Raw genomic sequence first — 17733 nt, forward strand, 5'->3', positions numbered from 1 at the left:
ATATCTAAAAGTAATAAAAATTATTTTGCTGAAATGTTTATTTATTCATGGCTTTTATATGGAACTTGTCAGTAAAGCACTTTAAGCTTCTACATTTATGAAAAGTGTTGTTTAGAGCGCAATATTATTTTTAAAAGGTCATCTCTAATGATGCGGTTTCTAACTCTGTGTGACTCAGAGTATCTATAAGGAATCGAGGAGAGCTAAAAACAGCAGCAGTCGGACTGAGGCCTGAGTTTAAGCCGAAGTGTGTCAGTGTGTATTTATCAGAACATTTTTAACAGCAGGAAATGTTCTGTCTCGGATGCACACACACACGCACACACACACACACACACACACACACACACAGCAGCCCAGAGCTTTGGCCTCATGCAGTGTGACGCTGGTTTTGCTGAAGCTCTGCCGGAAGTAAAGGTTTGTGAAGTTTTAATCAGGCAGTGTGTGTGTGTGTGTGTGTGTGTGCGCGCGTGTGTGTGTGTGCGTGCGTGGGTGTTAAAATAGCGGTTGTGAGATGATTGCTTCCCTCCACCCTCTGCTGGGTTTGAAACGGAGCTGTCAGAGGTGAGGGTGTTCTTCAGGTGCAGCTCAGTCTGTCCTGACAGAGCTAAGCACATAACCTGCACATACGACTGACTGACAGCACGAAGCGTTACATAATCCACGCAGGAGTGGGCATGAATACACACAGTGTCAAAAAACATCCACTAAAAAGTCAGGCAGTAAAGTTGCCGGAAGAAAACTACTAAATATCAGTTCACTTCCAGATCAATGCAGATCCTTTTAAAAAGCACTAGGGATGAGGTCACATCCACCAAATACGTGTCTAATGAAGAACATCAATGCTACATGTCATACACATTGGTCTTGAGATTCACACACTAATCTAAAACAACTTGCATTTTTAGCAGCTTAAAAAAAATAATAATTTTGATTCTCCACTGATTTGCAGGAAGGAGGATGTCATCTCCTTTACTGCCACTCTGTGTTTGGTACACAAGAACCTGCACTGTATAGCTTTGGTGACACAGGCAGGAGAATACTTGCAAGAAATGCAGAACGCTGCATTTGTGTAAAATCCTGCAATATTACACTACCTGTTCATTTCACATGTTTTTATCTCTCAAATTGTCCAGAAATGTAAACGTGTAACATGTGGTGGCTCAAAGTGTAAATTATACTCCCTGACTGTGAGAGAAGCCCAGGAGCCAGATTATCAAGTTCTTGCATAATGACGCTGTAAAGCATTGGTATTTTGCTCCTAGGCTTCCCCAATAATATCAGTGGAGTTAACATCAGGGGCGGACCTAGCCATTTTGGGGCCCTAGGCAAAATATAAACAAGGGGCCCTCGTTCTTAAAACACACACATAAACCAAATAACAAGAGATGGAACGATCGATCGGCAGCGTATCGGTATCGGCCGATTTTCAGGCAAAATATTGTATCGGCGATCGGCAGATATTCTTCTGATTTTAGGGTTAAGCAGTTTATCAGAGCTGTGTGTGGATGAAACTGGTAAAACCGTTGGAACTGCTCGCTCACAGGAAGCTGCAGTTCCTCATCCAACCACTAGTAGGAGCTGCAGCAGCAGCAGCACAAGCCCCGCTGTCTTTACTCAGTCAGAGCTACAGCCCAGCCACGGGCTACAGGCTCAGCTCAGCCAGTCTGGAATAAAGGTTTTAACCCCACTAACCGGATAATACAGCTCACTACAGTTCATCTTTCAGCCCAAGCAGCTAACAGCAGCAGTTTAGAGCAGCCGTCACGGAGTCACTGCTCGGATTACATTATAAACAGGTCAGTTAGCGTGCTGCTAACTAGAGGTGGGCGGATCGATCCAAATATCGATAATATCGATACCAACGCTGGTATTGGTATTGAGCAATACTTGTGTAAAAATATCGATATTCAAGCTTTTTTCTCTGCCGCACGCACTGACTGCTGCGCACGAGGATTCACCACAGTCTACTCTCTGGTCTCTTGTTGTTGCACATGCATCACATGGCTCAGCAAAGCCAGCCAAACCGCCACGCAGGTAGGCTCAGCCTGGCCCCGCCCACTCAGCGCTCTCCTCCACACGCCTCTACCTCAGGAGATTAGTGTTGAGTGATATTTTTTTACACTCTGTTTATTTAAGAAAAACTTGCATTTGAATTGCACTGAAAGGAAGACAATTCCTTATTTTTTACTGTTTTTCCAAATGACAATTCTATTAAAAAAAGAAACAAAGAAACAAAGAACTAGAAAAGATGTCTAGTGAGGGGAGAATTTTTATTTTATTTTTTAATATTTTTTTACTTTATATTTAAACTTTGTTTTGTTACTGTTCCATTGTTTCTAAACAAAAAATGTTGATTGTGATACTAAAGTATTTTGTTATCACTTACAATGTTTGGTGAAATTATATCCTAGGTTTTTGGATCATTTGGATCTATAAAGCTTAAATATTAAAAAGTATCGGTATCAGTATCGATATCGGCAATACTGGCCCTGCGTTTACTTGGTATCGGATCGATACCAAAATTCCCGGTATCGCCCACCTCTACTGCTAACCTCATGATGTTTATAACTACGGAGTTTTAGTGGACACGGTGCCAGGTTAGACTGTTAGACTGAAGACAATTAAAGGCTATTGGAGGTTATTGAAAGGGTTATTGGGGGCAGAAATCAGTAAAGGCTGGTTAGATAAGTAATTCACGTCCTCGTCCTTTGCTGAGGTGAAACTGTGACTAGCGCTCTCACAGTGATGTTTATTAACATCATTAAAACAGATTTTGTCAGGTATTGTCTTATAAATATTTACACATTTATATCTCTCCTGAAAAGCGTTTATTTTGGTCAGTAACACTCGTGTTTATTTACTAGCAGCGTAAATTACCAGTGTTTGCTTTGGCGTGGATGTAATTAGGGAAATCTGTACCAGGTTTGCCTGGCACCTGTGTGGCATTAATGTGGCATTTGGCCCCGCCCAATATCGGTATCGGCGATCGGGGTGAAAGACGATCGGCGATCTTAAATTATTATTTAGACATTAATTCGGTATTCTACTGATATTTCTGTTGTTTTTTTAATAGAAATATGTTTTTCTTTACTTTACATAAGTAACAAATTAATTTTTTTTTTGGTATATTTACTGTAGATGGGATGGTCAGATTTGGGGGCCCCTATGGAGGACCGATTTGGTCGAGGCCCTAGGCAAATTCCTAGGTTTGCCTAATTAAAGAACCGCCTTTGGTTAACATAACACTACTGCAGTGAATACATATCACACTTTTTATACACCCTCATGGAAAAGGGAGTTACTATATCCAGCGCCAAAGAAATTGATTATCCTGATGAACCCTGTGCTGTTATATATTACACTCTAAATTAATGCATTCACTTCAGATCTAATGAATGAGAGGGAGAGTCAGAGGGGGACACGGAGAGAGAGAGAGAGAGAGAGAGAGAGAGAGAGAGAGAGAGAGAGAGAGAGGTGCAGAGAGAGAGAGGTGCAGAGAGAGAGAGAGACTGTGTGTGTCAGAGTGTTGCAGAGAGAAGAGTTGGAGGTGCAAGGAGAGAGAGAGAGAGAGAGAGGGGGGAGGGGGATAAAGAAAGAGAGAGATAGAACGATGGCTTTCTGCAGAGAGGTGAATCATCACTTCCAGAGTCAGAGGGTTAATCAGGCTGACCTAAAGTTTGAGTCGTGTTCAGAGGTGTTCTGCTTCAGGTGTTTAGAGCTGAATTAAATGCAATTACTTAATTAAACACATAATCAATTAAAACTTCCAGATGAATCTTCAGTAATTAGATGATTGTATATATGTTCAGTTCTCTCTGTTACAGGTAGACACACAATCTGGCAGAGCAAAGCACAGTGGCTAATGGGTTAAGTTCATGATTAAAGACTACTTTGGCTTTTTAAAGGTTCTTTTTTATATGAAAAGGTTCTCTGAATGATCAAATATTCCTCATTTACAACAATGGTCCACTGACATGTTAATGTGGTTTAGTCTGGATAAAAGTTTATTTTCTTGGTTAATGTGGTCATTGTCTTGTGAGTCAAATAATAATTTTCAGTACTTATTACACACTGAGAGTGTAAATATGTATTTGCAGTTAAAATGATAATACATGTCATATGATACTCCTTCATTTTATGAAGATTTTAAATATAAAGTATTCCTTTATACAGTTGTGGTCAAAAGTTTACATACACTTGTAAAAAAACATAATGTTATGGCTGTCTTGAGTTTTCAATAAGTTCTACAACTCTTATTTTTCTGTGATAGAGTGATCGGAACACATACATGTTTGTCACAAAAAACAGTCATAAAATTTGGTTCTTTCATAAATTTATTATGGGTCTGCTGAAAATGTCACCAAATCTGCTGGGTCAAAAATATACATACAGCAACATTAGTATTTGGTTACATGTCCCTTGGCCATTTTCACGGCAACTAGGCGCTTTTGGTAGCCATCCACAAGCTCCTGGCAAGCTTCAGGTCGAATGTTTGACCACTCTTCTTGACAGAATTGGTGCAGTTCAGCTAAATGTGATGGTTTTCTTGCATGAACCCGTTTCTTTAGCACTGTCCACATGTTCTCAATGGGGTTTAAGTCAGGACTTTGGGAAGGCCATTCTAAAACCTTAATTCTAGCCTGGTTTAGCCATTCCTTTACCACTTTTGATGTGTGTTTTGGGTCATTGTCTTGTTGGAACACCCAACTGCGCCCAAGACCCAACCTTCGGGCTGATGGTTTTAAGTTTTCCTGCAGAATTTGGAGGTAATCCTCCTTCTTCATTATCCCATTTACTTTCTGCAAAGAACCAGTTCCACTGGCAGCAAAACATCCCCAGAGCATAATACTACCACCACCATGCTTGACAGTAGGCATGGTGTTCCTGGGATTAAAGGCCTCACCTTTTCTCCTCCAAACATATTGCTGGGTGTTGTGGCCAAACAGCTCAATTTTTGTTTCGTCTGACCAGAGAACTTTCCTCCAGAAGGTTTTATCTTTGTCCATGTGATCAGCAGCAAACTTCAGCCGAGTCTTAAGGTGCCTTTTCTGGAGCAAGGGCTTCTTTCTTGCACGGCAGCCTCTCAGTCCATGGCGATGTAAAACACGCTTGACTGTGGAGACTGACACCTGTGTTCCATCAGCTTCCAAATCCTTGCAGACCTGCTTCTTGGTGATTCTTGGTTGACTCTTGACCATCCTGACCAATCTCCTCTCGGCAGCATGTGATAGCTTGCGTTTTCTTCCTGATCGTGGCAGTGACACAACTGTTCCATGCACTTTATACTTGCGTATAATTGTCTGCACAGTTGCTCTTGGGACCTGTAGCTGCTTTGAAATGGCTCCAAGTGACTTCCCTGACTTGTTCAAGTCAATAATTCGCTTTTTCAGATCCACACTGAGTTCCTTTGACTTTCCCAATGTAGCTTTTGTAGCTGAGTCTAATCACTGGGTCAAATGAGCCCTATTTAAATGGGCTCATGAGAAGTCAACAGCTGTAGTCAATCAGAATCACTTACAAGAAGTGAAGAGGCCATGACATGAAGCTAATTTGATTGACACAACTCGCTACATCACCAAAATTGACAAATTTTGTTGCTGTATGTATATTTTTGACCCAGCAGATTTGGTGACATTTTCAGCAGACCCATAATAAATTTATGAAAGAACCAAATTTTATGACTGTTTTTTGTGACAAACATGTATGTGTTCCGATCACTCTATCACAGAAAAATAAGAGTTGTAGAACTTATTGAAAACTCAAGACAGCCATAACATTATGTTTTTTTACAAGTGTATGTAAACTTTTGACCACAACTGTATATAAATAAGGGGTTTTAAAAGAATGTGACATGTCTGAAATGCAGTGTGAAATTTCAAGTTGAGCATTTTTTTTATTGTACACTTTTATTAAAACTTTACTGTGACACTTCCCGCTGTGTGACTTTTTCACCTTTTCTTTACAGCTGAGCTCTAAACCTGCTGGCAGCCGTGGAGAGATCAGATGACAGAGAGAGGTAAAGTTACAAACGCACAGTCTCAAGCATTATTTGCTTCAACCTTTAGGGTTTTCAAAATAAATGGAGCTTAAATAATTATACAGAGTACTTACTATAACACCACAACTTCACAAATGGAGGAATTTTAACATTTAACTCCCATTACTTTCACACTCAGTGAGCTGTTAGTGATATTATCTTTGACAACTGGAGTTTTATCAAGTATTCTCACCCTCCACCCCAGAAACCTTGGCTTTTTTTGTTTTGTAAACGCTTTAAACTGTCTGACGTTCTGCTTTAAAATATTCTGATCCCCTAAAGCTGCAGAGCAGTCAGTAACCACAGAAAGAGGTCCTGCCCTGTAAAATGCCTGTTCTGATTCTGATCCTGCTGATGTATGTATTAAACTGGTGAGGTTTAGGGGCTGTTCTCTTTTCTCAAAACACAGTTAAACCACTTATCATTTACTTAAAACACAGTTTAACCAGTCATGATTTCTTAAAAACATAGTTGAACCATGTGTCATTTCTTTAAAACACAGTTAACCCTGTCATCATTTCTTTAAATAAGTTGAAACTCTTAGCTTTTACCAAAAAAACAGTTAAAACAGAGACTAACAAAGACAGTCATATTTCATTAAAATACAGTTAAACCAGAGCTGGAGAACAGACCCCTCCTTTACGTTTTAATAAGAATATTAACAGAACCGCTCTCTGCTTACTGTTGTTCTAACTGAACAGAATACAGACAGGATGGCTATCTTACCGAGCTGCTGGCGTTTACAGAGGCCTCTCAGGTGTGTGTCTGCTTGTGTCCAGTGTATTCTGACCTGCACAGTGAGCAGTAGCAGCATCCACTAAACACATTCACTGTTAATAATGAATGAGCCTCTGTCTTTCTCCTCTCACCACGAGCATGATCTTGCTAATTAGCTGCATACGAGAGATTCTCTGTATTTGTTTTCTTGCTTTAGTTTATGTACAAAACCTAAAATTCACAATAAAACATTAGACTGTAATGATAAACTAGACGATCTAGTGATCTCCTACCTAATAAACTTTCATACAGAGACACTTAAAAAAAGACATAGAATTTAAAAAGAAGGATCTAAAATGAATTTTTCTGCCTTTCCATAAGGGAACAAATGACCACTTTTGTATCCCATAACAATAAAATAGTTTTAGTGACAGCAACTCAGTGCTCTATCCCTCTGTACAGATCAGAACCCACGCGCACAGACACACACACACACACACACACACACACACACACCAAAACAAAGGCATCTTGTGTGTGTGTGTGTGTGTGGAATTCTTGCGGTGTTTTCACAGTCGTGTTATTTCAGTGAAATCAAAGCCGAGTGAATCTGAATGGAGCGCGGAGAGGAAAGAAGGAAATAAACACAAAATTTGCAGCGTATGCACTGAGCTTATATTACATACTACCTTCCAATATGTCTGTGTGTGTGTGTGTGTGTGTGTGTGCGTGTGAACATAGAGACCTATACAGTGTATTATTAATACAATGATCAAAAAATCCTACAGTGCGAGTGAATGGGAGTCCTGTAGACAGTGTTAGTGAGTGAGAATTGTGTAGGCAGTGTTAGTCAGTGAGAATTGTGTAGGCAGTATTAGTGAGTGAGAATTGTGTAGAAAGTGTTAGTCATTGAGAATTGTGTAGACAGTGTTAGTGAGTGAGAGTTGTGTAGACAGTGTTAGTGAGTGAGAATTGTGTGGACAGTGAGAATTGTGTGGACAGTGTTAGTGAGTGAGAGTTGTGTAGACAGTGTTAGTGAGTGAGAGTTGTGTAGACAGTGTTAGTGAGTGAGAATTGTGTAGGCAGTGTTAGTGAGTGAGAGTTGTGTAGACAGTGTTAGTGAGTGAGAGTTGTGTAGACAGTGTTAGTGAGGGAGAATTATGTGGACAGTGTTAGTGAGTGAGAATTATGTGGACAGTGTTAGTGAGTGAGAGTTGTGTAGACAGTGTTAGTGAGTGAGAATTATGTGGACAGTGTTAGTGAGTGAGAATTGTGTAGACAGTGTTAGTGAGTGAGAATTATGTAGACAGTGTTAGTGAGTGAGAGTTGTGTAGACAGTGTTAGTGAGTGAGAATTATGTGGACAGTGTTAGTGAGTGAGAGTTGTGTAGACAGTGTTAGTGAGTGAGAGTTGTGTAGACAGTGTTAGTGAGTGAGAGTTGTGTAGACAGTGTTAGTGAGTGAGAGTTGTGTAGACAGTGTTAGTGAGTGAGAGTTGTGTAGACAGTGTTAGTGAGTGAGAATTATGTAGACAGTGTTAGTGAGTGAGAGTTGTGTAGACAGTGTTAGTGAGTGAGAATTATGTGGACAGTGTTAGTGAGTGAGAGTTGTGTAGACAGTGTTAGTGAGTGAGAATTGTGTAGACAGTGTTAGTGAGTGAGAATTATGTAGACAGTGTTAGTGAGTGAGAATTATGTGGACAGTGTTAGTGAGTGAGAGTTGTGTAGGCAGTGTTAGTGAGTGAGAATTGTGTAGACAGTGTTAGTGAGTGAGAATTATGTAGACAGTGTTAGTGAGTGAGAATTATGTGGACAGTGTTAGTGAGTGAGAGTTGTGTAGGCAGTGTTAGTGAGTGAGAATTGTGTAGACAGTGTTAGTGAGTGAGAATTATGTAGACAGTGTTAGTGAGTGAGAATTATGTGGACAGTGTTAGTGAGTGAGAGTTGTGTAGGCAGTGTTAGTGAGTGAGAATTATGTAGACAGTGTTAGTGAGTGAGAGTTGTGTAGACAGTGTTAGTGAGTGAGAGTTGTGTAGGCAGTGTTAGTGAGTGAGAATTATGTAGACAGTGTTAGTGAGTGAGAGTTGTGTAGACAGTGTTAGTGAGTGAGAATTATGTGGACAGTGTTAGTGAGTGAGAGTTGTGTAGACAGTGTTAGTGAGTGAGAATTATGTGGACAGTGTTAGTGAGTGAGAGTTGTGTAGACAGTGTTAGTGAGTGAGAATTATGTGGACAGTGTTAGTGAGTGAGAGTTGTGTAGACAGTGTTAGTGAGTGAGAGTTGTGTAGACAGTGTTAGTGAGTGAGAATTATGTAGACAGTGTTAGTGAGTGAGAATTGTGTAGACAGTGTTAGTGAGTGAGAATTATGTGGACAGTGTTAGTGAGTGAGAGTTGTGTAGACAGTGTTAGTGAGTGAGAATTATGTAGACAGTGTTAGTGAGTGAGAGTTGTGTAGACAGTGTTAGTGAGTGAGAGTTGTGTAGACAGTGTTAGTGAGTGAGAGTTGTGTAGACAGTGTTAGTGAGTGAGAGTTGTGTAGACAGTGTTAGTGAGTGAGAATTATGTGGACAGTGTTAGTGAGTGAGAGTTGTGTAGACAGTGTTAGTGAGTGAGAGTTGTGTAGACAGTGTTAGTGAGTGAGAGTTGTGTAGACAGTGTTAGTGAGTGAGAGTTGTGTAGGCAGTGTTAGTGAGTGAGAATTATGTAGACAGTGTTAGTGAGTGAGAGTTGTGTAGACAGTGTTAGTGAGTGAGAATTATGTGGACAGTGTTAGTGAGTGAGAGTTGTGTAGACAGTGTTAGTGAGTGAGAGTTGTGTAGACAGTGTTAGTGAGTGAGAGTTGTGTAGACAGTGTTAGTGAGTGAGAGTTGTGTAGACAGTGTTAGTGAGTGAGAATTATGTAGACAGTGTTAGTGAGTGAGAGTTGTGTAGACAGTGTTAGTGAGTGAGAGTTGTGTAGACAGTGTTAGTGAGTGAGAGTTGTGTAGACAGTGTTAGTGAGTGAGAGTTGTGTAGACAGTGTTAGTGAGTGAGAGTTGTGTAGACAGTGTTAGTGAGTGAGAATTATGTGGACAGTGTTAGTGAGTGAGAGTTGTGTAGACAGTGTTAGTGAGTGAGAATTATGTGGACAGTGTTAGTGAGTGAGAGTTGTGTAGACAGTGTTAATCAGTGTGGGAGGTTCACAGAGCTGTTGTGGGTGAAATATTCCTGTAGATTGTATAATTGATTGAGAGTCCCACCCACAGAGAGTCCCTATTAACAATCCCACCCACTCAGACCCGCCCCCACTTTAACACACCTGTTCACTCATCTGCCTCTTGAGTTGCGTGTCAGTCACTGTTGCTGGGCTCCTTGTCATTGATGTAACAAGCTTCGTCCTTCTTAGGCTCATATTCAGCCAAATCAAATGGCCTACCAGATTCAACCCAAAATACAATGTCTAAATCATGTCTGGTGCTGGGTGGGACATATTAGCATTATCTGAGTGAAGCTAACAAGTAAATTAAAGCTATTTTGGATGCTAATAGTTAAACTTTAGACAGTGATGACCAGTTTCACAATGGTAGCGTATGTATAAACGCAGACATTATCTTGAGCTTACTTATGTCTGCGTAGGTAGACGGGGCCCCACCTTCTCCCCACTACTGACTGTACTTGTGTGAAGGGATACTTAAGGCCCAGCACACACACACACACACACAAAACGCAGCATGGAGGGCAAGGTTACATACACAACAGCGGGAGAAGAAGCGTGTTTCCCTCTGAAGCATCTTAGAACACACTCAGAACACACTCACTTTCTGCACACACTCAGTTTAATTGTTCCCAAAGGTACAGATGTTGCCGTCATCATTCTGTGACATCATGACCCACATGACTTGAGACACTTCCTCCCCCACAGACTTAACCATACTGGGACTCACTCACATAATCACACACCCACCGGCGTAGTAATTTATATCTGCACTCTCCTAAATGAGGCCGAGAACAGTCTCTCCACAGCTATAAAGCAATCAAGCAGGATGCTGAAGCTAAAAGACCTGAAACACACCTTCATCTGAACTCCTGAACATCAGAACGTTTCTGGAAGAGTTCAAATCAGATTGTTGTTTCAGAGACGTAACTTGATCTGAAATACAAATGCAGCTAAAATACAGAGTTAAACTAAATCTAAATGCTGTGATACAGTAAGAGAGTGAATGAAAATAGGCACTCAGGCTTTATGTATGCGTATATGAATACTGAATCTGGATATGTGTAAGACTAGGGCAACCATATTTAGACATTCACTTTATTTAAGATGTTGTTTGTGAAGGGCATCGAATAAAAACTCCAGCAGCACTGCTGTGTCTGTTCAATGTGTACAAACACATCGCACACAACACTTCAAACACAACCACCACCATGTCAGAGTAACTGCAGTGCTGAGTTAATGACCCATAATTTACTATTTCCATAGAATATTTAGTGAAAATTTCACTATTTCCACACACTCTACATACAAAGATACACCTCACAAACAGATTTACAGATTTCAGGCTTACAAAATGCATATTCCAACAATTTAACATGTAATATTGTATACATACTGTACATAGGTATATATATATATATATATATATATATATATTTATGTATTACAACACTTTTCTTGAGTACAGTACATGTCAGCAGGAGAGGCTCAGATTTTTTTGGCTGGAAGAGGCCCGTGTTGGGTAAATGTACACAATGCCCCTTTAAAATAACAGGGTTTAGGTTTGGGTTTAGGGTTGGATATATACTTTATACTGGTATGTTGATGTGTTGTAAAATCAAACCAATTCAATTGTTTATTGGTGGTGGTTCATAAAAGTTAGAAAAGGCAGTTCCTATTTTCACATAAAAAAAAAATACAATGTAAAGGATCATTATAGTTATAGTGACTGGTGACCTTATCTTATCTTATCTTATCTTATCTTATCTTATCTTGATCTTATCTTATAATGTCCTTCCAAAGGCTTCCTCTCTCTAGGAATGCGTAAAATGTCTCATACAGTGGTATAAAAAAGTTTGGGCACCATTAATCATTTTCATTATTTTCCTTTATAAATCTTTGCTCAGCAATTTTAGTTACATATATCATATAGCAGATGAACACAGTAATGTTTGAGAAGTGAAATGATGTTTACAATTTTTTTCAGAAAGTGTGCAATAATTCTTTAAACAAAATTACGCAGGTGCATACATTGTGTTGCAAATAAGATCTATGATGCAAAATGAATGTTTCAACAAAGTGTATTAATTTAGTAAATTAATGTGACTCTTCTAAACCTGCCTGCTAGGGGCTACAGCAAAAGTACAAACATAAAAAAAGGCCCAAAAAAGTTTTTTTGTATAAAGCACCAATAGGGCCAATTTGTTTCCTAAAACCCCTGCCAGAAGTGCTTTGATAAATCATTTTGTAAATGAGATATGCAAGTCTCTACTGTGGTGCCTTACAAACAACCCTCCTTAACAGTATTGTTTTGTGTATTGCAAATGTACAAAAAAGTAAGTAAGTAGAACTATATTATGCAAAAATGTGTAATTTGTTCATCATTGTTGACAAGCTAAGAGATACAGAACTGTCATAGAAAGTGAAAGAATATGTGAGTTATTTTACATGATTTTACACAAATATAACTTGAGTTGTGCAAAGTTATGCAGTTCTGGCAAACCTTGTCCTGCCCACCAGAGTTACATAGTGCAGCTAGCAGCTCTCTGAGCATGAAGTAACAATAATAGAGATGCTTTACTTCCTTTTTCAGTCAGTGTAGCATCAACAGTCCTCCGTGCCCGTCTGTCTCAGTCTGTGCTCAGACTGTCTGTACTCTCATGCTCTCAGTGAGAGGCAGACTGGAGTGAGATTTGACCGTTACCGAGCCTGAAGGCCGTCAGCAGAGTAAGACAATGCATCAGTGGGTTTGACTTGAGGCCCGGCTGTGGAAAACAAAGAGGGTCTGTGATGGTAACAGTATCCCTGCAGCTTTCTGCCTGCTTCTGTGGGTGTGTGTGACTGTGTGGTTGGTGAAGGCAGCGCAGGCCGATAAGCCTGAGTGTGCCAGTGCAGGACGGTCATTAGTGGTGAATCTCTGCCTCTGCTGTGCTCTGTCATTAGCGCCAGGCTGCTGTGGTAGTCTAGACTTCATGAACACACCCAGACTCCTCTTTAAACTGTTGCTTGGTTTGTAATTTAATCTCACAAATGAATCTCATAAGGTTATACCTCAAACAGAGGCACTGAATGGATGACCATCTCTATCAGTTTCCATCTTGGGGTTTTTGTTTTACTATAGATGTCAACTCTAATTTAAAGACTTATAAAGTCTGATAAAGTATGAATAATGAATGAACAAGGTCTTGGCTCTGGTAGTGGATCATTGCAGTGTATTGCGAGTATGTTTGTGCTCCAGATGCACCTCTTTTCAATAAAGATGGTAATGTATACTATAGTAAACAGCTGATTAAAAGCATACCTGAGAATAAACAGCCCTTGAAAAAAAGACTCCAGTGGGTTTAACATAATCTCTAGTTATTGTGTCTGTTGCAGTCATTTAGCACATGATGTTATTCCAGTGGGATGTAGAATGTGTTTAGAGCATAAAAGAGCATAAATCAACAGGCAGTTGCTTCAGTTAAGTGTGTTTTTATAAGTTCAGTCAAAGCTGTCAAAGTTATTGTGCATGGAAATCGACCGTGCACTACAGATGCAGCAGATAGGTTAGACTAGAAAATAAGACAAAACAAACACCAGAGCATTCCTTTAAACCTCTCCAGTTAAAGCAGAATGAGTGAAAAGGTGAGACTCACCGCAGCACCGACTGAAGAGCTACACTCCACAGGTTTTCATCCTCCCTCTTTAAAGACCAGCCCTGCTCAAAGCCCAGAGAGTGTGTGAAACACACACACTGGTGCTGCAGACTAAAATGACCTTAAGATTTGCTCTGGAGTAAAGCCCACGTCGGCGTGCCGATCAGGCAGCTCCAGCTGGGCTCCAGGCCAGACAGACATGAAAACTATTCTATTTCTGTCGCCGTTTGAGAGGCAAGGCTGAAAACGTCTCTCTTCTTTAGACTGTGTGGTCAGGCGTGTAATTGCACAGTGACCAGTAACGGTGGGGTGTAATTGTAGACCTCATCGGATCCGGCCAAACTGCTGATGTGAAAAGGTGGTGGGCTTTTAAAGTTCCACAAAAACAACAGAAACCGCATAAATAAATGGAGGGACTGGAATCCAGATGTGCGGGGAGGCAGACGGAGCCGAAGAAAACACTGGAGAGAGCCAGACGGCAGAGCTGCCACAGCAGCAGAATGAAATCATATTTCTTTCCCGGCTGGAGTGTGTTTACTTTCTCCTGAATGCAGGGTAGAGGGGAGTTGGGGAGTGTGAGGATGTTGTCTGGAAAAACTGTACTTTTACCATCAAATTTCCAAAAGGTGTCTTGTTTCACTGAAGTGATGACTGAAGTGATGACTCCCTGGAACACTGAAACACAGCAGCACACAGAGTAGGCCCTCACTTCAGAACACAGACAAGGCCACAATAGTGGAAACATCAATACAATAAACACTGACAACCATTAGATAAACAGTAGCTAACATTTTACACCAATCAATCATAATATTACAACCACTGGTAGACGATTGAGTAACATTGATGATCTGGTTTTAATGTTATCTGTGAATGTCACGGATGACCCAGGCAGGGAGACGAGGAAAGTAAGACACACAGACACGAGACGAGACCAGGATGTGACAGTGAAGGGGTGGATATATTAGTCTGCAAGTGAACAGTCAGTTCTTGAAGCTGGTGTATGTAAACAGATAGTAGCAATAGATGTAATAAATAGGTGTATAATATAAATTGAAGAAGAAGAGGAATTACACTTTAAGTAACTTAAAGTAAAAGTAAAAGGGAGGAACCTTTTTAGAGTGTAAAGAAATGTTTAGCTGTACATCTTACAGGGCTCTACATGAACCAAAGAAGCCAAGCCAAGACTACGTTAGAACCCATGTTCAGTAAATTATGGAAGCACTAGGTGTTTTTTGTTTAGAACTGTACATTCATGAAGAAACCTCTCTCTTCCCTGAACAATGAAAGAACTGAGGGCAGGAGAACATAATATCTGTTTTATCAGCTTCTTATAACGCAAGGGTTCCATAACTTCAAGGCAAGGGCCTCTAAGGAACCTTTAAAGACAGTTTAAGAGTCAGTGAGTATTTTGTAGCAGTGAGAGTTCATCACGGCAGCAGCATCCCATCAGAAACACAGAGAGGGAAATATACAGGAATTTAAAAACCTTTCCATTGAGTCCAGCCTCAACGGTCAGCACTGGACTGGAGCTGCGGATGAAGGAGTCGCATAACAAGTATATGAACGTTCTGCAGCACTGCTGTGGTTAAAGGGGGGGGGGGGGGGGGGGATTACCAAATGACTTACAGCTGTTCACTATTAGAGCTGCTCTCTTCAAGGGTAAAGCGAGCACATAGTGTAGAGAGAGAGAGAGAGAGAGAGAGAGAGAGAAAGAAACCAAACCAGAAAAAAGTGCCTTCTAGTCCCCGACAATTATACAGAACGCTTTTCCATCTCCCGAGCAAACTTTCCATATGAATTCCAGTCCCATTCAGTCAGGAGCTGATTTCACCCAGACAGATCGCATGGAGACAGCGGAAAAACCATAAAAACAGACGCAGATGAGAACTGCGTGCCTGTGGAATAATGGCATTCAGATCACTGACTCTCAGAGTGAAGCAGAAATCGTACCAGACTAAAACACAAATTTAACTCAAGAATCACTACATTTTAATATTAAATACAAGTGACAGAATAACAAAACAAGTTTACTGGTTAATTACAGCAATATATGTACGCAGTATGTAGACATATGTGACAGCTACAAACAGGTCACATTGTGCATCACTTAAGCCCCGCCTATTTAGTGTACAGCAGTTTAACCCAGTCCACTGAGCCTACAGCATTTTAGCCCCACCCATTCTAAAACAAAAGGATTTGATTATGGTTATATTGAAATTTCCTTTCATTTAAGTTTATTACCAGGATTGGTTTATATGTATAGTAGTGTATCATTTGTGTTTTTGTGAAAATTAATGCCATTTCTAAAATAGAGCCTTGCATATGTGGCAGGATGAGTATTTTGTTTTGTAGCCTAGGAGCATTTTGGCTAAATAAAGCTCTGGGTCATTAAAACATTACTGCTTATTTGTTTATTTGGAAATTGACAGTATTTCAATTTTTTAACTGACATGTTTTTTTAAACATTTAGCGAGTCCTTTTTTCCTACCTTGTCAGCCTGCTGTGGGCAGTGTAATTCTTGTGTGACCTATTTTGCTTGGTAGATTAAAATTTGGTTTTGGGTCATTTTTCTTAATTCCTGGGTTGTCCAGGTGGCGTAGTTGGCTACAAATGTACTTATTTATTGGGTTTATTAATTTAAGACTATAAATAACTGTCCTATACTTTCACTTGCCACACATAGAGAGTATAATTTTTATGTACTGTAATTGGAAGATACATATTTTAATTATTGGGTTTTCAATTCTTTCTAGAAGAAAAGTGTATTGAGGCCAGGCAACACCAACAGATACTCAGCATTCATCTGAGGCAAGAAGCTTGTTTGTTGCTTTAGCTCTAAGTAAGCTAGAATCTAGATATATTTCATTTAATAACGTTAAGGTTTAATAACTTAAATTTTATTATCTAATATATTTAAAAGTAGAGCCCAAGAAGGTCAAAATGGTGGGAAGGTCGATCAACTATGTGATTTTTAGCCAAAATATTGGCTAAAATTTCTCTGATTTAGCCGATCTGATTCAGGAGATGAGGGTTAAGCAGTTAACGCTGTCTATACACTACACGACTCTGAAAAGACTTTTAACAGACTGAAGTCTGATCCCCTCTTACATCTAAAAACTTGTCACAGAATAGTCACAGGCTAAGATTTTGCAAAGACTGGGGCTCACTAACTGCAAGACAGAGACTAGATTCTTTCTGAGACTGTATCCCATCATGCTTCTGGTGGGGTTTACATACAATTTACTAATTACTTACATATTACATATTACATTACAAATAATGTGTATATGAAGACTGTGCTTTATCAGAGACCCACCAATGGTTTATTTTTCTGCCACACTGTTAGTTAGATATTTTTTAATAGAATACATTTTGTGTTCAACTCTGCCTATAAGCTTCATTACCCCCTTTTTTGCTACAACATTGTATAGCAAAGAATTACAGCTTCACTGCTATACATTTGCCTTTGTTTTAGATAGAATTAATGCAATAAAAATCATAATTCTTGCAAAATGTGTGTTTATTAAACTTAAAAATAACACTGCACAATAAGACAAATAGTGCAACATAAAACAACTTTAAACATAATGCCTTTAAAGTGCTACCTGTGTTTAAAATACTGTACATATTAAAGTAAGAAACATATAAGACCTATTAACTGCAAAATGTCTTCTTTTGAAATATTTTCTAAACAGTCACATGAAATATAATCTTGCCTCTTCCTGTAGCTCTCCTATTGGATGTTGACATTGTTCATGTCACTATCTGCGTGAGCCAAGTCTCAAGACTTGTAATAATATTAAACACAGTTAATTTTATCAGAGACCCAGGACGCAAATTAATACTTTCAGTCCTAACCACCTTACACTGAACGATCAAGATAACGCGACTGCGACTCAACGCCAGACTCTTGTGATTTTATCCCGACTCTGGAAATTTGTCTGCGGCTGTGAAATCTTTTGAAATCGTGTTTTTGTATCATTGTTGAAGCTGCTCAGCCACAGGAAACTGCAGTTCCTTGTCCAATCTCTAGTTGAAATTTCAGAGCTGCAGCATAGATTCATAACCATTTTAAGAAACTCTGCTTTCTCAACTCGCTCATCAACAGCACTCAGTGCTACAGTCCATGCTGCATGCTTATTTTGC

At 39.7% G+C, this 17733-nt stretch overlaps 1 protein-coding gene across 2 annotated transcripts in view; it reads right to left on the minus strand.

Moving 5' to 3' along the window:
- Nucleotides 1-14023, minus strand: part of LOC103046649 (INSC spindle orientation adaptor protein) — a 63012-nt gene extending 48989 nt beyond the window's left edge. Inside the window, exon 1 of one of the 2 annotated variants that reach the window (XM_022683939.2) lies at nt 13585-14023. The gene's annotated coding sequence lies outside the window, so the exon portion shown is untranslated. The remainder of the gene's footprint in view (nt 1-13584) is intronic. The other variant, XM_022683937.2, reaches the window with a different exon arrangement.
- Between the last annotated feature and the right edge of the window lie 3710 nt (nt 14024-17733).

The sequence above is a fragment of the Astyanax mexicanus genome, chromosome 10, assembly GCF_023375975.1.
Source record: "Astyanax mexicanus isolate ESR-SI-001 chromosome 10, AstMex3_surface, whole genome shotgun sequence".
Lineage (NCBI taxonomy): Eukaryota > Metazoa > Chordata > Actinopteri > Characiformes > Acestrorhamphidae > Astyanax > Astyanax mexicanus.